At 56.3% G+C, this 21173-nt stretch overlaps 1 protein-coding gene and 1 long non-coding RNA gene across 3 annotated transcripts in view; one reads left to right on the forward strand and one right to left on the reverse strand.

The window, feature by feature from the left end:
* The window catches only part of CDH4 (cadherin 4), a 504369-nt gene that overhangs the window by 205404 nt on the left and 277792 nt on the right, over positions 1 to 21173 (forward strand). The gene's annotated exons all lie outside the window — the stretch shown is intronic.
* LOC112674217 (uncharacterized) lies at positions 4122 to 6516 on the reverse strand. The gene is made up of 3 exons (XR_003145332.3): positions 6258 to 6516; positions 5636 to 5684; positions 4122 to 4773 (listed from the first exon to the last, which is right to left on the reverse strand). It is a non-coding gene; the product is annotated as an uncharacterized LOC112674217 (long non-coding RNA).

Raw genomic sequence — 21173 nt, forward strand, 5'->3', positions numbered from 1 at the left:
CAGGGCGGTCGCAGCTGCTCTCACGCTCCCCGAGCAGGTCTTCACGAGGGCATCTCCGAAAGGCTTCTCGGCTCCCATTGAGAGGACACACCATCCTGCTGCGCTGCCCGCCGCCCCTCCCTGGGAGACCCAGGCCCATTTGTGAGATCCCTCGAGACCCTGACAACGTGAAGGCGCAGGGGCACAGTTTCTATACTGTGGAGCATCAAGACAAGCGTGCACACGGCCCACAGATGCATCCACACACTTCTGCCGAGCATCTTCTTCAGTTATTCCGCTGGAGGCTTGCGAGTGGAAATAGTGGAGACACTGACGTGACCCCTGCCCCCCCCCTCCTGCTGCAGAAAGGGGTGATGATGGGGCCTGACCCCCTGGGCGGTCGGGTGGGATCCGCCCCAGTGAGCGTTAGGAGCCTGACCCTGAGCCCGTGGCCAACCCCTGATGTCTGTGTGGCCTCAGGAAGTCGCTCTACCTCTCTGGGCTCCGTGTCCTCAGCTGCGCATGGCTTTGTCCACGTCCACGTAGACTTGTCTACGCAGAGCGCTCAGGACGACGCACAGCACAGAACGGGCACCGCGCACATGCCGCCCGTCACCGTGATTCCCTGCGGAGTTGGCGGGTCAGCCGGGCCCTTCTCACGGGTCAGGCCCCGAGATCAGCGTTCAGCCTTCGCTTTCTTCTTTAATCCTCCGCCCAGCCCTGTGAAGGGGTCGCCGACGTTTGCCACCTTCCCCGGTTCAGAGCTGAGCGGCGAAGCAGAGCGCACACCCAGGCCTCCCCGGCCCCGGAGGGGCTTCGGGACTCCTCCGTTGTGCGGGTTAGAAGTCATTAACTTGAAGGAGCTTTCAGCCTCGTTGGGAAAATAGGATTATAATCACCCAAACCGTGGCACGAAAAAGAAGAGGATAATTAAGTGTTCAGATGGGCGATGGACACGCTCACCTGTGCCGGAGGTCGACGAGACTCCGTGGACAGCTTCCACGGGGCCTTGCGGGGAGCGTGGAACAGACGCCGCGCTGGGGACGCAGGAGGATCCTTCAGGCCAGGAAGGACGTGTGCCCTCGTCAGGAATTAGACGTGGCTCTTACACGTTTACAGGATGGTTCCTTTGCCGTCGTTGATGTGAGGAAGGACTTCCGATCCACCAAAGCCAGGCTCGGCCCTCCGCTCCCTGCGGTTCCCCCGGCCCCGGCACCGTGGGCAGCCCGCGCACGTCTGCACATCCCGCCGGACTCTGGGCTCCTGCGGGACGAGGACAGCCGGGCCCATCTGTGTCCGTGGGTGCCACGTACAGTGTGATGCTAAACAGCCTCCGAAATGAGGGCACTCAGGGCAGCATGACCAGGTCAGACACATCTCTTGGGAAATGTGCTGGGGGAGGAGGCGACAGGCGGAGGGGCAGGAACAAGGCAGGAGAGGCATCGGCCCCACTCCCGTGCCCTCGACACCGTCCGAGCTGAGTGTCAGGCAGGCGCATCCCCGAGACGGGTGTCGGCACACACGCCACACACACTCGCTCGCTGGTCTCAGGCGGACCTCTGGCTGCGAGCACCGTCCCCACATCACAGAGGGAGAGACCCAGGCACAGAAGAGCAAACCCGCCAGGTCTTGGAGGGACCAGGGCTCAGACCAGGGGTACCTAGTTGCTCAGCTCAGCCCCTGACCCCCTCTCTACCCGGTTGAGCCAGGTTCCCCGGGTTGACCTGACTCAGTTCCCCGAGAGCAACTCCAGGCCCAGACCCTTGCCGTGCGGGAGCACAGCAGCACCCTGGCCCCTTGGAGCATCCTGGGAGTTCACCTTCCTGGGAATGGGGAGCGCAGATCTTGGTACGACCGGCTTAAGGCCAGTCCCTTAGCTTTTATCCTTTCCCTGAGACGGAGCAAAGCCACGTGTTCTGGGTGCGTGTTGGGCTTCTTGAGTCTGTGTGTGAATTTGACCCGAGTCCCAGGAGTGGGGGCGGGGGGTGCTGAGGAGTTCCGGGCCTTTCCTGCCCAGCCTAGGTCTCGTCCCGGCAGAGGCCATCCTGCTTCTCAGCATGTGTGCTCCCTGCCTGCCCGTTCACCTCCCTCCCTGCACCCCTGGACCAGGGGGGCCCACGCTGCCACCCCTGCCCCACCCGAGCCCCCATGCAGGGAGTGGGCGTCTTCCCACCCAGTGATGAGGGAGCAGGGGCTGGTCAGGCCTGGGGCGGTGCTCCCAGGCTGCAGGGGGAGGAGCCAGGCGAGCTGGGCTGCAGGACCAGGCTCCCCCCACCAACACCCCTCCCCGCCGCCTCCGGAAAGTTGATGCAGGTGGGACCACAGTCTGCGAACTCCGTGAAAACGTGAGAGAGGGGCCCCGCCGCTCCTGACACCAAATGTTGCGCACATTAAAGTTTAATTCGATCTTTTTTAATATCACATTAAAACGTTTCCATCCAGGAATGGAATGGTTATAGCGCGTATAAATCTGCCATACACACAGTGTTTCATTTATATTAGCTTTTATTTAACTTGGTAAAAGGTAATTTGCTTTTATTAATTGATTCCTTCTCCTCCTCCGGTCTGGCAGGCCGTGGGGACCCTGGGTGGGGACGCATGCGGGGCAGCTCCCCCCGGCCCCCAGGGCTGCCCCTCACCTGGTGCCAGTGCTCGTCTTGCAAGGACGCTGCGGGACGGCCAGGGCGCCTGCTTCCCCCACAAGGCCTCACCTCAGGGCGCCCTGGCCAGTACTGACCGCTCAGGGGTGTTGGAGCCCTTGTCAGCCTCCTGCCTTAGGGGGGCACGTAGAAAACGACCCCCATGCAACTGCTGACTCATGGGCACACCTGGGCAGCGGTGCTGGCATCTGGGATGCGTGGCCTGCGTCAGGCTGGCCGCCTCCGTCGGCCGCTGGTGCCCCGAAGAGACTCGGTGTAACGAGCCCCTGCCTGAGCTGTGTCCTGATGGTCCCTCGGCCCACCTGCCTGTGTCCGTGACCCAGCTCCCCCGCGCTGGCTGGCACCGTGCATTCACCCACCTTCCTCCGCCCATCTCTCTACCCTCAGAAGTGTGGGTCCCGCTCTGTGCTGGGACCGTGCCTCAGTTTCCTCATTTGTGCTGGGACCTTTGAGCCGCTGTCGGGTCACAGTCTGGTGCATCCCCAGGTGAATTTCTGGGTAGGTCGACACGCGGGGCAGTACGGAGGCCGCCAGGTTCATCTAGAGCCCATCCTCTGCACTGCGTCCCTGTCCTGACGCAGAGCGCCCCGGCACGGATGGAAGGCTGCCTCCAGGCCGAGAGCTGTCATCGTCAGCAGACTCCGCTCTAGAAACGCCTCGGCATGTCGCAGGTGCCACGGGCGGCGGGCCGCAGACCGGGTGCCAGGCGGCTTCAGGACGGGCGGCTGGGGTGGGATCGGCAAGCGAGGGTCCGCCTTCCATCCGGGGAAGAGACAGCATCCGCGTGGCCCCTGGGTCACCGGCACCCGCGCTGCCCCCGTCACCTGCAAGCAGTGGGCTGCTCGCAGGACTGGGAAGAGCCATAGTCCCTTCCCCCACGGAACCTTCGTGCCAACTTCACTTTGCTACAAAAGTAATATTGAAAATGGCTGGTGTTGGGGAAAAGGTATTTATGACAAGAGCCAAGAGCTACTGGCGGACGCGTGCCTGGTGTTTTCCCACGGGAAAGGCGACACTAGGCCTACCTGCCGAAGGAAGAGCAAGGAGCTCTCGGCTCACGGTTCGAGACGCGCCGTCTCCGTGGGGCCGGGGGGCGCGGGTCTCTCTGCAGACAGACGCGGGCTTTGTAATGACTTAGCCGCGCAAAGACCGCATAATTGCAATTGGGACAAATTGTTTTCCGTGGTTTGGATGATGACGCTTCGTATGTGTGCAGTGCTTTAAACCCTTCTCCAAGCTGTTTCATACCCACTCTGCCATGTCCTCCGCCTAACTGAGCTTGAATCGGAACAAAGAAACACACTGATAAATTAACTAAATCCTGCCCTTTTATGGGGGGCAGGAGGGACGAGAAACACAGCTGCGTCACAGTTGGTTTGTGGGTGCCCATGAAGAAACGTGGAAAAAAATAAGGGGGAAACGTTATGCTCTGCACCCCTCCCTGGCTCAGAAATAGGGAAAAAAAAAAAAACCACCAGGAAATCAATCAGATTCATTTTTTTAATATGAAATATTTGCAATGAGATACTTGTTCCTTGTTCTCCTGTTCTTTTCTCTGACCCTCCCATCACCGCTGCTCAGAACACGTGTATTTCTGAAAGTTTCACAATTGGAATTTTTGGTAAGAAGCCGTGACGGGAAGAAACCGTTCAGTAGGAGGGTCAGAGACACAAAGCGTCGGGGGGTCTCCCCCTGGGAGAGACGGACGGCGGAGCCAGAGCGGCTCTGCCGCAGGCTGTGCCGCACATCGTGGGATGCAGCGTCCCTGGCTTCGCCCACTCGATGTCACATCCAGAAATGTCACCCGGCATGGACTGCCCAGGGCCCCTGGGGTGGGCGTGGGCTGGACAAACTGCCCCCGGGTTGAGAACGGCTCGTAAAGAAGCCCCATTGCTGTGAAGCAACAGACCTGTCTGCAGGAAAGCCTCGCACGGAGGACTCATCCGGGAATCAGGCACCGTGTCCGCAGGGCCGGCTTGGGCCAGAGTGACGGGCCGTCCCCTGGATCTTCATGTCCCCTCGTGACCACTGAGGGCCACCTCTGTTGTCAGCAGGGAAATGGAGCTGGTGCTCCCAAGGGCAGGGACGATGCTTCGCTTCAGGCAGGCCTTCATCTTCCCCAAGTTCTCAGAATCTGAAGAAGAAAACCAGGATATTGGAGGAATGACAACTAAGGAAACATCTAGAAATTGCTTCTCAGTTTGCACTGTGAGGTTTGTCTGCCAGACCTCCTCCCCGCCTGCCCTGCCTCCTCCACTGGAGACGCTGTGTGGCCCCCAAACAAGGAGCTGTCGGGCAGTGAGCCAGCCTCCTCCTCTGCTGCGTGTCCCTGGGGGGCAGGAGGGGAAGGACTTTCAACCATTTTCAAGAGATGGCTCCGAGGGGCCAGAGGTCCGCCCCAGGGACACGGAGACCAGGGCTCTCCTTTCAGGGGAGGCCGGGGCAGAAAGAGCCCTCCCTCCCGGCTGTGGCCCAGAGCAGGGACACCTGGGGAGGTGTGTCCCATGCATGGTCTCAGGGAAGCCGCAGAGAAGCCAGCGCCGCAGCTGGGACGCAGACTGGGCGCATGAGGACAGCTGATGGGCGCTCTGCCTGCCGTCTGCGCGTGGAGCAACTGCAGAGGCACCGAGCATCCGCGCTTCGGGCCCTGGACCAGAGGGAGGGGTGCCCTCGGTCTGTCTGTACCTGCGGAGCCCCGTTACGGAGCAAGTCCACTGAGCATCCCCACAGCTCCAGGGAAGGGTTTAGGCATGCACGTGAACAGGAACACGCCCATGCCCACACACACGGTGCACTCATATGCTGGTGTGCATGCATGCATGCACACACCTGCACACACCTGCATGCAGGAGTGCATGCGGTGTACTCACGCAACTGCCCTCTAGTCTGCATAAATGCATTGTGCATGCACGCACACAGACATGTGCATACAGTGTGCACACATACGTGCACCACACATATGTGCCTTCACACACAGATGCACACTGTGTACTCACATGAGCTCACACACACGAGTTTTCTTTCACATGGACTCTTCGGCAGATCCTGCAAGGTATAGAATCATTTCGTTTCCGATGGTGGCAGGTGTTACAATGCCGAGGGACCAGGGGAGTTCGGGGATGGGCCTCTGCTTTATCAAGAGCCCAGGAAGCCCCCTGAGGACCCCCCGCAGCTGGTGGAGCTGCCGAGTCCTGGAGGCAGAGGGGAGCAGGCGAAGGCACAGGCCAGGGGACCCCGGTTACCGTGTGGATTGTGTGGTCCTACTTGTTTTCCGGAACTCGCACCAAAGTTTCTGGAGAGCTCTTCTCCCCAGCAAACGCAGCACTCCCAGAAGGCAGCCCCCTGCCTCCCAGGGCAAAGCTCTGAGAAGCTGGTGGGGAAGCAGGAAGGGCCGGGGACCCGTGCAGCTCAGCGGTGCTGGGGAGAAGGTGCCGTCCGCTTCCTCCCCCGAGGGGGGCCGGGCCCTGCCGGGGGACCCTCCCTGGAGGCTGGTGCTGGGGGCGTTCCCGGGCGGTGTGTCCCTCCTGGTGCCGGCATGGGGCACCGTGTGCTCTCGGGGTGAACGAGGGGCTTCCCCAAGCCCGGCAACTGTGCGTCAGTCCGAATCTCAGCACCCACCTCCACCGTTCTTAGCGCCGTCGATCACAGCTGTGGGAGGAAACAAGCCAAACTCCGATAGCTCGTTTCTCAATGCGCTACCCCCTGTTTACGCTGCTGGGGTTAGGATCTCGCTGGGCGAGAGCCGCGTTCCCTCCCGCCTGCCTGGGAAGGAACACGTTCACCCTGGAGTCTAAAACGAGGGTGTGGGGAATGGCGTTATCCAAATGCGGCCTGTGCCCGGGGCCCCAGCGTCGTGCCGACGTCACGTTCCCGCTCTTGATCGCGGACTTGGGTTATGTAAGCCGTTGTCGTCGGGGAGCCTGGGGGAGGAATCCTCGGGAACTCTGCCTAATTTTGCAACTGCTGTGAGTCGCAAACTCTTTCAAACTTAAAATTAAAAAACCCCATCTCCATAGCATTCAGTTCTCAGCCATCAGCGGATACCTCCGTTATCAGATCTCTTGAGTTGAACAACAAACACATTCTCCAACCCATGCTTTAACAATAAAGAAGGCAGACTCTTGAGCACAAAGTGGCTCCTCTTCGCCTCTCCTCATCCTCTCCACCCCCAACACCCTTCGTTAAAAAAAAAAAAAAAAAAAAAATCCTCCTTTCTAATGTGAACACTGAAATGTGCATTAAGATCACAAGGCTGGTCTCAGCGCTGGCTTCTTGTTCCCAGATCAGAACCGCCTTAGGGCGGTCACTCTCTGAAAGATAGTTCTGTCCTTGCAAAGCTCCAATGGCACCTTGCGCAGACCTCAAGGGGGTGAATCCCTGGTCTCAGCCTGTGCCCATTTGCTCGGCCGTCCCCCGTGGACTGTAACGCGATCGGAAGCTGGAAGAGCAGACGTTTGGCTGGGGGTGTGGAGCAGCCACAGCTGTGTTTCAGCTGAGCTTTCCCGGGAGATGGAGTGAGTTTTGTGGGAGTGAGAAGGCTGGAGGGCTCGCTTCCTTCACCCCAGTCTGGGGCTTGCATGGTGCACCCCGGATGCTTCCCATTGCTCGGGGCCCGCACACCTGCCCCGGATGCGAGGCTGTGGCCATCCCCGGGAGGCTCCTCGGGAGATACTGAGGATGCATCGTGAGGTGTCTGCAGGCTGCCCAGAAATGGCTGTGCCCCCCGGAGGAATGTCCTCTGCACCCAAGATCTGCTTCTGCAAAAACCCCTCCACATGCAGGAGCTAGCAACGTGCTTAGAAGGAAGAGGGAGGGAGGGAAGGAGGGAAGGAGGGAGGGAGGGAGACAAACATCTGTGGCATCTCTGCTCTGTGCCTGGCGCCACGTGATGGCCAGCCCTGCATCTCACCTTCTCCGCACGGTGGCTGCTGTGGCTCCCAAGGTCTCCACGTGTCCCTTCCTTGCTCAGGTCACGGACCACGGCAGGTGTCCCCCACCGACTCTCATTCAGAGACGAAGGCCGTCTGCCTTCAGCTTCCAGTTCCTCTGAGTCCTCAGGCCCTCTCCACCCAACCGTGGGCCTGTGAGAGACGAGGAAGGCCTACACGCAGAGGGGAGGTTCCAAGGCCCGCCCAGGGGAAGCCGTCCCCGTGGGCGTCTGCTCCCCGGCAGCCACCTGTTCCCGTGGACAGGCGCGCGTGTTCGGTGTTAGCTTTCAGGTTTTGCCACGACGTTAGTGCTTTTATTACCCCCTTTACACAGATGAGGGACCAGAAGGTTCAAGGACTGAGCTGAATTGCTCACGAGCATGTGGCTCATCGACGGGAGCGGGGACTGGGCCCCGGCCACCACTCCCAAGGTCTCCTTGCGTCCCTCCGCCCGCCCCCCCTTTCTGGCAGTCGCTGCCCGGGTGCTTCTGCTCTGGCTTTTCGGGCGTCCCCAATGAACACGACACGGGCAGAAGGAGGAAAATCTTCCTTTTCTAAGCTTCCGTGTCAGGGAGGGCCTAGCAGGGCTGTGTTGTGACGTAGGAAGCAAAGACCTTTCTAGAACCCGTGTCCTGTGGTCTGGATTCCCTGGCACTCCTCTCAGAGCAGGCTCCTCCTTGGCACCCTAAATGACTCCCCGGAGTTGGGAGCGCTCCTTGCATGATGGACGCATCTTTTAAAAGTCTAGATAAAGCCTGCAGCCCGGTGTTATGGGAAAAGATGGTTTGCTTTGTGATTCTCAGATGTGAACGATGGAGAGAGTGCTCTCAATCTCATTATTGCAGTTGTCATATTTCAGAACTCCCTAAATTTAGCTGTATTTAAAAAAAAATGCCTACAGTCTTACATCAAGATAAAAAGGTTTCTGTCAAAATCAAATGACATGTCAATTTTAATGAGCAACTGAAAAATTAACAAATGTAACGTTCTAATCTAATTATGTTCTTCCGGAAAGCTCCTTGAAAGTTGACTCCAGTCTGATTGGCAAGTGCTCTGCCGCCGGGGCAGCAGCAACCATGTGTGGGAACCCCCTGGCGTGTGCAGAGGGGTTTGCCCCTCACGGCATTTCCAAAGCTTCGGGGTCGTTGGCTCACATGCTCACGCTTGTCGTGGACTACGACGTACACACAGAAAAGCAAACAAAGTGTACGCGTGTCTCTCTCAATTTTCCCAAGAGAGTCACAACCACATAGCCAGCACTGCAGATGCTCCCCTAGGGCCCCTCCCAAGTCACTGTCTCCCCACGATTTTTAATAAACAGCAGCTGTTTTTAGAAGGAGGGGATCTGGCCTCTCGGCTCCCGAAGCCTCACCGTATAATTGGTGCACAGAATGCTGCTCAGAGTTAACGTGCGCGGTTTGCTCAGTTTGGACCTATGTGTAGAGTCATGTGACCGTCATCATCATTCAGGTAGTAAACCTTCCATGGCCTCCAAAAGCTTCCCCTCCGTCCCTTTATTGTTTTGTGGGGTGGGGAGAAGGTAACAACACTAATATGAGCTCTACCCTTGCAAAGATTTTCAAAGTCCATGAGACCTTACTGTTAACTCTGGGCACCAGGCTGCAAGCGGAGCTCGAGAATACAGTAACCCTGTGCCCATTAAACATCCCCGTCCCCTCCGCCAGCCTCTCGTGACCGCCTTCTGCTTCTACATCCTCGATGTCCTTCGGTCCTCACGGAAGAATCCGAGCTTTTTAAGCAGGGATCTGTGCTTCCCTTCCCAGAGGACAGGTGGCTGTGTGCAGTGAGGGAGGAGAAACGGTGACATCTGTGCATCCCCTCTCCTGCCCAGCGTCCCTCGTGGTTTGAGAATTCCACATGCTGCTCTGTGTGTTTCTGGGGAAGGACGCGGAAAGACCTCTGCCCTGTTGTCTCCAGTGAGTGAGAGCTTTGACGAGATGTGGCTGTGCTTTCCAGCTCCCACCCTTACAGAAGGGATTTTATTTCGCTGCCCAGAGCGTCGGGTGCTGCGTCAGTAGGACGTGACCTTTTATCACAGGCGTGGACCTGGGCGGAAGAGCATCATGGCTAGTAACTAGAACTGGCTCAGCAAATGCCTCCCTTCCCTTGTCTTGCTTTTGTTTGGTAGCACCTTGGGTGTGGGAGAGAGTGATGGCGTCTCTTCATGCCGTCCAGCTGGACACTCCCCAGAGCGTCATTCTGGGAGCTGGAGACAGTGGAGACCGGAGTCGGCCCTTTCTCAAGGACGTATTGATTAGCTGGGAACAGGGCACACCCAAAAACAAGCAGTGGGGAGGGCAGCAGGTGCTAAGTACCAATGTGGGAGGGAAGAGGAGGCCAGAGACGGGAGATCAAGAGATGGGAGGCAGGTTATCTGGACAATGTAGAAGTCACCTGACGCAAAGCCAGGATACAGGCAGGACAGGTGATGCGGGCAACACAAGGCTGGTCTACCTTCATCTCCTCTTTTTTAAAAAGGAAATTAAGGGGGGATCCCCGGGTGGCTTAGCGGTTTAGCACCTGCCTTTGGCCCAGGGCACGATCCTGGAGTCCCAGGATCGAGTCCCACGTCGGGCTCCCGGCATGGAACCTGCTTCTCCCTCCTCCTGTGTCTCTGCCTCTCTCTCTCTCTCTCTCTCTCTCTCTCTCTCTCTGTCTATCATAAATAAATAAATAAATAAATAAATAAATAAATAAATAATAAATAAATCTTTTTTTAAAAAAAAGGAAATTAGGTTGGCCTTGTTTTTTTATTTGTTTTCTTTGCATTTTTTTTTACAAATGCATGATCTCGATCCTTGGTTATTAACGATTGTGTATGTCCACATAGTGTACTTAGTAAAGCAGAAAATTAGACGTTTTAGAAAGATTTCCACCAGAGGCCAAAGTAAAAGTAGTTTTCTAGTTTTCAGTTTCAGTTAGATAGAGTATCCTATCCCTAATGAAGATTTAATCCTGTAGACTTTGGATTTCATATCCCAAGAATGGAATGGCCATTTCCATGGTGAGACATTCATATTTGATTCCTGAGACCCAAAGCCACATTTTTAACCTTTTATTGAGATCCTTTCTGACCGTATAATCTTAGGAGATCTGGAGATCTTAGATATCAGGAAGATAAATTTACATAGACCTATACCATAATTCTTGTTCTTCATATATTTTATATTGCATCATTTACATATGCTTTAAATATCCAATGAATTGTAATAAATGGGAACTCATAATAAAACTGGTAATAAAATGGATTATTCAGGTAATGCTGTTTTATTACAGTCTCATTATGATTATATAATCCTTATTAAAATCTGGATCAAAGATGAATTTCTCACTGGAGGCATTTCACAAGTACTTTAATAAATTCTATTTATTGCACAATCCCGGGGTGAATATTGGTTTTTATAATCTCATACAAATGTGTTGTAACATGACATGGAATCCATCTACAGGAAATCTGCAGCATGATTCCTTGATAATTTGTAGCTTAGTTTCAGAACTTCTTGTTCTTACTCTAGATTCTTTCATTAGAAGCAATGTTTGCTGGGTGGAATGTATTCATAGCATTATTTTTCATCTTTAGCTGCTATGGAAGTTGCCCCCAAGTGGCCCTTTTCTTAGAATCTTATTCTGACAGCATCTGGGGTCGTCTGGTGCTGATTAAAGCTGCACATGGCAGACGGAATCAGGCTGAGCGAGCGCCATCCGTGTGGTGAGCCCTATCCTTGTGGTGGGGGGTGCAGCCATTTACTAACAGGAGCCTACACATCTGGGAACTGGCAAAGCAGCCCCTTGCCCCGGCATCTCCAGAAAGATCTTTGAAGGCTGGACGAGAGCCAAAACAAGACAGCAAGAATGATCAAGGGAAAGGCATGGAGCCTCTCCGAAAAGACTGGCAGCGAGAATGCTTTGGCTGGGAAGAGACAACACTGGGAGTATTTAATGTCATGAAATAGTCAGATCTGTTCCACCAGACTCGGAAGGCAGGGCCCAGGAGCATATGCGCCCGGTCTAAGAACCAGTGAAGGGAGTCCAGCTTTCAGCCTGATCTAACAGGTAGAGACAAATACTGGAAGCATCCTGTGACTTTGTCATCTTTGGTATCTACAGGTGGGGCCTGGTGCTGTCCACTTGGGGGTGCTGAACGTGTGCCTGAAGATGGAGCTGCTCTGACATCCTTCAGACGCAGATGCAGCACCCCCTTGGTGGACAGCACAGGGCGGACACATGCGCTTAAGGGTTTGTTTCCAGAACCCCACATGCGTGGGTCAAGGAAGAAATAGGACTGACCTATCTTAACATCACTGGAATTCACTACCCACAGCTGCTGCCTCGGAAGACCCTGGGCCAGACCTCTGTGTCCACTCTGGTCTCCTTCCTCTGGAGTCTGCTTCCCCATCTGTACAACGGGCAGCGCAAGGATCTACCATGATGTTGTTACAGGGATAAAAGAACCCATGTTAAAATCATAGCGTATCTGGTACACGAAGATGTGTATTGTAAAAATGTTTGCTAAATTAAATAGATTTTTTTTCTGAATGGGTCTCATAGGCCATCCTGGAGGGTGAGGTCATGGGTCATGGGTCATGGGTGGGGGGCGGGTAGGGAGTGAATCCTATGCATAAGAAACCGAGACACCTCCTCATTCTTCTAGGCGTGCCGGGTGTGGACAGTGGAGGCAGCACTCGCCGAGTCCCAGGTTGTGGGGACCAAGGATCTGTTTGAGATGAGGCAGCGCAACGGGCCTTCAGGCCTGGGTGCAGAGCCCAGGGGTTAACACCCTCTGAATGCAGACTGGAAATTGGATGTGGAAACTCGATTTTACCAGCATCAGTTGGGGAAGCACAATTTTAAAAGCAGGATTTAGATAAAACTGCTTATTAGTAAAGTGAGGATTATCCAGGATTTAAAAGTTTGGTCTTATCTTCCGCACCGCTCAAGTGTGGGAACTTGAGGGGATTTTGGCCCCTGGCCGGGGATCTTCAGCTGTAAAAGTGTCAGACAGTCTTGAAAAAGTGACACCTGCTGCTGGTCCTGAGGTTTCCTGCCATCCCGGGGGGTGGGGGGTGATGCTGATAAATACGTGTGTGAGCAAAACCCAAGCACGTGGCCGACCGACTCCGGGTCCTTGATGGCAGAAAGCCCTTGACACCATAAGCATCTGGGACCATCCACGGAGCACAGACCCCACGGAAGGTTCCACTTGAGAGACGATCCGGTGCCACCAGCACCACAGCGTGGTGGGCCTTTCTCTCCGCCTGCCACCTGCAGGCAGGACGGCACCCAGACAACCATGGGCCGGCTTCCCTGTTCTTTCCAGACCTTAACACGTTAAGGACGTTCCATAAGTTGTTCTGATGGGCCCTGGCAGCCTGACAAACATGACAAACAAGGGCTATCACCAAAAAAGACGCACGTAGTCTGGGCCAGGAATTACGATGGATCCCTAAACCTCAGAGCTCCCCCAGCCTCTGCCAAATGCAGCTCATCTTTCGAAGGACCTGCTTCACGTACAGATCAGTAAGGGAGAAACCACTCAAGAGAAACGAAATGGGAAAGTGGGCAAAGACATAAATGGGAAGAGACAGAGACGGTGGTAAACAGACATACAGAAATATTGCACCTGCTAGTGGTCAATTTAAGACAAACCAAAGGGCAAATCAAAGGGCCACCCTTGCTCGTCTGATTAGCAGAATCTGAAAGTTGGCGGTTGAGGCCCTGGGGACGTGGGGTCCTGCAACATGTGCATGTGGGAATGGCGCACGGTTGGCTCCTGTGTTAGTTTTCTGTTGGTTTAGCCAGGTGTCCGCTGGGGCTGCACCCTGTCCTCACCTAGGGCCTCGCCCGGGCTCCCCAGGTGCAGCAGAATGAGTTCCTTCTGCTTCCCACGCAGCTTCCTCCACAAGGAAGGCCGCCCGGCAGGTGGGGTGAAGGAGAGACAGTCCCCGGGGCGAGGACCCTGGAGATCGTGGAGGGTGGGCTGCCAGGAGGTGCGGTCTGGGGGCACTGTCACTGAGCTCAAGGGAAGAGAGTTTAAGGAGGTGGAGGCTCTGCAGCAGCAAACTCCGCAAAGCAGCCAAAGAACATGAGGGCAGGGGTGACATAGGGCAGGTTGGGGCCCACAGGGCAAGAGGCTGCTGTGGGAGGAGGAGGGAGCCACCCCGGGGCTGCCCGCTGCTTCCGGCAGTGGTGAGAACACGGTCACCAAGAGTGCCAGCACCCTGCGGCAGGGACAGTTCAGCAGGCTGTGCCCTGGTGAGGATGCTGTTGTCCCCCGGGTGTGGGAAGACCCAGGGACCTGCAGGGCCGGCTCCAGGTGGGGGGCCCTGGCCGCTCCCTCGTTTCCGCCGCCTTTCTCTGCAATTAGAGATGCCTCGTGTGCAGGGACCATTAACGCTGCGTCTCCTGCTGCATTATTGAGCAGGCGTCCCGAGGGGCCGGAGCCGGTTCCCACTCTTCAAAGGGAATAAATAGGGTGAGGACGTGACTGTGGGTGTTAACTGTGGGGAGCGTGGGCTCTGCAGACCTGGAATGTGCCAGGCCTAATTACCCTCTGCACTTGTGGAGAGGCAAGGAGCCTCACCAGGCCTTCGGACCTGCAGGGATGAAACCGAGGATGCTTCCGGAAAATTAACCCCAAGTCTCCTTGACGGGGGAGGACAAGCCACAGCCGGCCTCCCAACACCCAAATAAGCCTCTGGCTGGGCAGTATTTCTTCCAGAATGTACCCTGGGAGGTGTTTCTCACCATCCTTTTGCTTTTCAGACAGGAATCCCCACCTCTTTCTGTTTAGGGAGATAAATTGACTGAATGCTAACAAATTTGTTCCATTAACATATTCAGCGGTAGGCAGGCATGAGATAATATAACTCAATTTCTATCTTAAATCATTGTTTTAATCTTGCACTTGAATATCATCATTTAATTTGTACATCCAGCTGGAAATATTGATTTTCAGAGGCATTTATTCTGTGCATTATGTAAAATTCTATTTGCACTCTGCTATAGAAATATTACTTTGTGGCTTAAAATATTATTGAGATTGTTCCTTTTTTTTTCTCATTTCCCACCTGCATCATATGCAGACAGGGCATTTGAGGGCCTAACCGGGGCGTCGGGAGGGGAAAGGAGCTCATTGAACCACGTGGGACTGACTGACTGTGGCCTAGGGGAGAGACGGGGGAAAATTGTGTGTGTTCCCTTGGTTTCTAGGACTGTGCGTGTGCCTCGGTGTATGTATCCTATGTTAGTACAATTGTTTAAAAGCTGGTGGATAGCAAACGGCAGGCTCCCAGACTTAACCCAAGGCCAGGCACCCAGCCAAGCTCCAGGCCAGCTGCCTGTGGGTCAGCGAGGGGAGCCCCCAAGGCTGTTGTTGGGTTGGGCTCCGGGGCTGGAGCTGCAGAAGCAGCCCCTCTGCTTGCACACTGATCAGGTTCTGCTGCTTTTGAGATCTCTCCCTAAACTTGTGCTTGCTCTCGTGTCCCAAGGCCTCTCTCACTGAGACACCCTAGAGAAAACATTGGTAGCCTCCAGCGTGGCTGTGGCAGGAAGGGAATGTTCATCCCAGATGCATCCAGAAGTCGGCCAGTCGAAGGCATGAATCCCATCCACCCTCGTGATGCAAACAGCCACAGCCTTATGCATTCAGAGCTTCTGACCTTTAGAACTGAGCATCCGCGGCTCACGTTGTGGAAACCCACACCATAGCTGATCTCCCGGATACCCGCTGACCCGGGCCGGGCGGTTATAATTATTCCCATTTCACAGATGAGGACGCCGAGGCTCAGAAGTGTGATCTCACAATTCACTGACTTCAGTGGCAAAATAGTGGCAGGTAGACAAGAAAGATCCCAGGCGGCTCACCGGGATCTCCGGCAGCCCGCAGAGGGGGGCGCGGGTCAGACGGGGACTCTGGCCATGGGGACGCCCCTGCCCGTAGGGCTCAATCGTGTGTGTTTAGGATCCATCCACGAGCCCGTGAAACAGGACCGCAGGTGCATTTGCTGATCTCTGCTAACTCAGAGAAGACAGAAGTAGATTTAAACTAATGGTCATTATATCAGGCTTAGGGAAAAAAATCAATACGTAGTTGTCCAAAAAAACCTTTTAAGGAAAATGTTTTAGGAATAGATTCTATGTAGGGGAAGTCTAGAACGGGCGACATAATTTGTGGGGCTCAGTGCAGAACAAGAACACTGGGCCCCTTGTTCAGAAAGTATGAAGAATTTCAGGACCATGACAGAGAGCAGTGCCCGCGGGATGGGGCCCCTCTGAGCGGCGAGCAAGGTTGCGGCTGAGCGGGCCCAGGCGGAGTGCGTGGGGCAGCTGGGGAAGAGCTCCTGGAAGTCCTGCCCTTGGCCTTGCACCTGCCACTGGTCAGACGACCCTGAGAGTTCAGTGCTGGGAGGCAGGCCGATCCCTGCCAGGAGGCTGAGTCACTCCTGAAGGACTGGAGTATCTCCACCTCGAAGGACCCCCATGAATGCTTCCACTTTCTCCTTATTCCCTGGAGAGACGGTGCAGCAGACCCGCCCTCCCACGGGAGCCTGGAAATCACAGCAGCTTCCCAGTGAGTGGCCTGGGCTCCCCATGGGTGCAGACCGCCAGACCGGCCAGAGCCAGAACTGGACCAGGAGGGGAGTCCTGCTTAGAGCATCCTTCATGCCAGTCTTCATTCATTCATTCATTCATTCATTCATTCATGGGATGTAGGCTCCCCTGGGGGGACCCCCGCACAGAGCCCTCCTCCATCGTGGGGGCGCCTGGGCTGGCACAGGGCCTGCAGCCAGGGCACAGCTTCCCTGAGACGGTGGCTCCTGCAGGAGAGAGGAGGGCGAGCAGGCTGGCAAGGAGGAAGGGCTCTGCACGGGCGGCCCACAAAGATCACCCCTCAAATACCCTCTCCTCCTCCTCCCTGAGGTCTGTGCCTAAATTCAGTAGGGAAACAGCAAACCTCCTTGGTGAACTCCATTAAAAAAATAAATAAGGTAAATTGAAATATCTAACCGCTAAGACCCGTAAGGATGCCCGTTGTCATAGGCATGCACACGGGCGCGGGTGTACACACACGTACATACACATACAGGGGACGCTTGGTGCACCCAGGAGGGTCCCGCCGGCACCGAGTGGGTGGGCGTCAGGGGCACTGCCAGGCGCAGCCTGCACGCCCGTGAAGGGGAGAATTTGCCAGAATTGCATAGGGCAGAGGCTGATGGGCTTTGCTGAGCTATGGGCCTCCCCCCTGCCCCCCCGCCCTGCCCCCCCTCCCTGAAGGCTTCTCCTGTACCTGCACAGAGGTGAGCTCGAGCCCCTCCCCTGACAGGAACTCCAAGCCAGAGCCTCGTGGGGAGCAACGAGCCGGGCCCTTGACAGCACAGGATGAAAGACGGCCTCCCGGAGGGCGAGGCCAGGGCAGCTCTGGACTTGGATTCGGAGGGAGTGTCCCCCGTGAGTGACCGCGACGTCCCCGCGCCATGAAGGGGACAGTGCCCGCCAGGCCAGACCTGCCAGTTCGCCCCAGTCCTCCGGAGCCGCCGTCGGCCCCCCACTGGCCTGCCCCCGGCCCTTCCCGGGGCGCCCACCTCACCACGTGGCTCCGAAGGCCGAGCCCGCCCCCCAGCCAGGGTCACACACAGAGGGGCCCTGGCGCCCAGCTGACAGCTGAGGGTGAAGGGGCCGCGTGCAGGTGGCGTCGAGCGGCGTGGCCGGGTGTCGCGTAAACCCAGGAAGGCCAGCTCGTGCACATATCAGGCACCACGTGGGCTCCCCGCTTTCCCGCGAGGAACCTCTCCTCGCTCCGGCAGCCTTCTCGAGGGCAGGTGGCTTTAGCCTAGTTCCCTTCACCCCTGCCCCCCTCAGCCCTACCTGTGCACCTGAGAGAAGGACACGCGCCACGTGCACCCCGCCCCCCCCCCAGGGAGGCCAGCGGGCAACGGGGCTCGGGCATTTGTCCACAGACACACCGGGCTTTGTTCTGCGCTGGTGTGAATTATTATGTCTGAGCCCCAGCCTAGAGGCCGCAGCCCATGAGAGGCCCTGAATTTGCCCAGTGGGCGTGGGGTGGGCGCCGTGACGCCGCGGCTTCCTGCCAGGGGTGGGGTGCCTGGCCCTCGCCGTCATGAAGTCCACACCTGTGCAAATGCTGTTGGGGCGGGAGGAAGACCCGAGAAGGTCCGGGGCTCAGGTGGGTTGCCGTCCGGGCTCCTGGTCCACATGGCCTGGGCCGTGCACCCCCGGCCCGGGGCGTACCCCCCCTCCCTGGGTCTTCAGTTCACCTTTCTCCCCAGACCCAGGCCTCACCTGCCAGCGCTCACTTCCCACATGGGCTGCGGCGGCTGCAAGAGCCAGGTATCTGCACCCTGGGGCGGCTTGAACAGCAGACCCTTACCCCTCGGGGTCGGGAGGCTGCGAGTCCAAGAGGAGGTGTTGGCAGGTTGGTTCCTCCTGGGGCCTCCCTCCTGGGCACATGGCTGCCGTCCTGTCCCGTGTCCTCACCTGGTCATCCCTCTGTGTGCGAGGACACAGTCCTATGGGATCGGGGCCACCCTACAACCCTTGTAAAGAGCCTGTTTCCAAATACAGTCAGATTCTGTGGAACTGGGGGTCAGGACTTCAACATACGAATTTGGGGGGACACAGTTCAGCCCATAACTGTGGGGCGTATCCCGGGTCTGGAGCTGCCTCCTGGTTCCTGGGGGTTTCCGTCCTGCTCCTCGTCCCACAGCGGGTACCTGTGGCTGTCCTGCTTTTAACCACCATCCCCTCTGCACACATCTCATGGGCTGCGGCCCCTCCAGGTCCCACCTGGTTCCAGGGGCTGGAGGTGGGAGGGGGACAGTCATATTCGCCTGGAGACCAAGGGAACAGCGCCCGGAGAGCAGCCCCAGGGCTCAGCACCAGGCCCGCCCTTTCATCTGCTGCCCCTCCTGCCCTCGCCCCGAAGTCCCCAGCAGCCCTGGCCGAGGAGGGAGGCTAGTGGGGTTGTGGTCAGATGTGAACGTGAGGATAGACACAGGGCAGGTAACAGGCCGGGCAGGACCTCAGAGGCCCGCTCACCACGCGCTGCGCAGGTCAGGTCGCCCCCAACGTGCGGGCACCTCCCAGGGGCCTCCCAGGGCAGGTGCGCAGGAAGTGGGTGGGACACGCGTGAACAGCAGCATATTGCTTCTCAGGTTTTAGAAACTGCGGTTAGAAAGATCTTGCATGTGGCAGCACATTTAAGAAATTGACTTTATTGAAAGGCAAAGAGTTCTATGAAAAGATGTAGGAAACCCAGCAAACACACACACACACACACATCCGTTAATAGGGTGCTTGTGCTCTGGAAATTGGGAAGCATCGAGAAATATTCATGAAGCCACCAAGGGCCGTGTTTGAAACAGCTTACAGGGGAGTGAATATCCCAGATTTTGACGTCTGACTCGCGGAAGATTCCCCCCACCCCCACCCCGCCACTGCGATCGGTGACACAAGCCAATGTGCCTCCCGGCACGTAACCTGCAGCATCTGGTCTTGGGGCTCCGGTCTTCCTAAACCCTTACTGGGGGGTGTTCAGCGCACCTGCTAAAATGCTGGGTGCCGTGGGTGCCAGCAGGGATGCTGGACGGGAAGGTCTTACAAGCCACCAGTAGTGAGAGATGACGATGCAGAGGGACCGTGGCTCTCCATAGGCCTTTCCATTCATGAATCTGACTCTGGCATGAAGTTTGTTTTTTTTAATTTTTATTTATTTATGATAGTCACGCAGAGAGAGAGAGAGAGAGAGAGAGAGAGGCAGACATAGGCAGAGGGAGAAGCAGGCTCCATGCAGGGAGCCCGATGTGGGATTCGATCCCGGGTCTCCAGGATCGCGCCCTGGGCCAAAGGCAGGCGCCAAACCGCTGCGCCACCCAGGGATCCCCTGGCATGAAGTTTCCCAGGACTTTGATGGAATCCACGTGGTACAGATGGGTGCCGGCGTGTCCCAGGTACCTTCAGGGCCAGGGGCAGCGTTAGGAACCTTGGTTCCTTTGGCAGCATCTGATGAGCCAGAAGCTGGTGGTTTCCGACGATGCCGCGGCCCCGAGCCGTTCCACTAAGGCGGTCATCCCGCAAACGGGCACGCAGGTGGAAGCCCCCGCCGCACACTCTGCAGGCGCCCAAGCTCAGCACACCCTGGGATTTCTCTCTCAACGTGTTGGGCACAGACTGTCTAAGACGGGAGGACGGGTGGGAGGACGAGTTTGGCGATTCCCCGTCGCTGCCTAAAATATGCGTGTTCGCTGCCCTCTTACCCATGTGCCCAGAAGGTGTCTCAAGGGAAGCAGAATGTCTTTTCCGTCTTCCCCCAGAAAATAATTAAATACCGCGGTCATCGTTCATTCTGTATGTATTTGCTCAGGTTATTCATCAAAATGCGGAATTCTCGATCATCTGCCGTCGTCGTCATACCAGTGGAGTGGATACGTCACGCGGGTGAGCTAACGTGTCCCGAGTGTGTGTCAAGTGATGTACATGGGGAGGTCACCCCTGGAATCAGCGGCAAGGCTCTGGGGTTCGCGGGCGTCACAGGAGCCCGGCCACCGTCGCCCTCTGCTGCTGCTTTGTGCGTCGCCACGTGGGATGCGTCTCCCTGTTTTCAATACGCATATTCCTTAGTTTCGTATCTTTAAAAAAAAAAAAAAATCTACAAAGCACTGAGAAGTACAGACGACCTAGTGAACACTGAGGTGTCCGCCACGCAGGATTGACAGACGTTACTAGACTCTTACAGAAATGAGAGCGTTGGGATCCCTGGGTGGCCCAGCGGTTTGGCGCCTGCCTTTGGCCCAGGGCGTGATCCTGGAGACCCGGGATCGAGTCTCACGTCGGGCTCCCGGTGCATGGAGCCTGCTTCTCCCTCTGCCTGTGTCTCTGCCTCTCTCTCTCTCTCTCTGTGACTATCATAAATAAATAAAAATTAAAAAAAAAATAAATGAGAGTGTTATATAAAAGGTGACCTCCCCTTCCGTACCCAGAAGCAATGCTATCGAGGGCGGCGTCTCTGCATCTGTGTGTTGTGCCTTTTCTGTACGGTGTGTAGAATGGTACAGAAATCATGCTAAATTTTGCACAGACTTATCTTTCTTTTTTTATTATTTTTTTATTTTTTTATAATAAATTTATTTTTTATTGGTGTTCAATTTGCCAACATACAGAATAACACCCAGTGCTCATCCCGTCAAGTGCCCCCCTCAGTGCCCATCACCCAGTCACCCCCACCCCCCGCCCTCCTCCCCTCCCACCACCCCTAGTTCGTGTCCCAGAGTTAGGAATCTTCATGTTCTGCACAGACTTATCTAAAACGTGTGCAAACGGGATCGTGCTGTGTTGTCCCGGAACTGGCCTTGTTTTACTTAATACCATTTTGCGGTCTCTCTTCACTGGCACGTATTAATCTAGTGCGTTTTAGCCGCTGCCCGCCCACGAATGCGCCACAAGATGTTCCCTGTGCTCGTAAGGAGGTCGGGTGTGGGGTCATTGCTACGTCCCCCCCGCCCCCCGCGTCTCACCCCTGCTCCCTGCAGGGCACCTGGGAGGGTTGCTCCTCAGATGAGGTATGGCCACG

Source organism: Canis lupus, chromosome 24, assembly GCF_003254725.2.
Source record: "Canis lupus dingo isolate Sandy chromosome 24, ASM325472v2, whole genome shotgun sequence".
Taxonomy (NCBI): domain Eukaryota; kingdom Metazoa; phylum Chordata; class Mammalia; order Carnivora; family Canidae; genus Canis; species Canis lupus.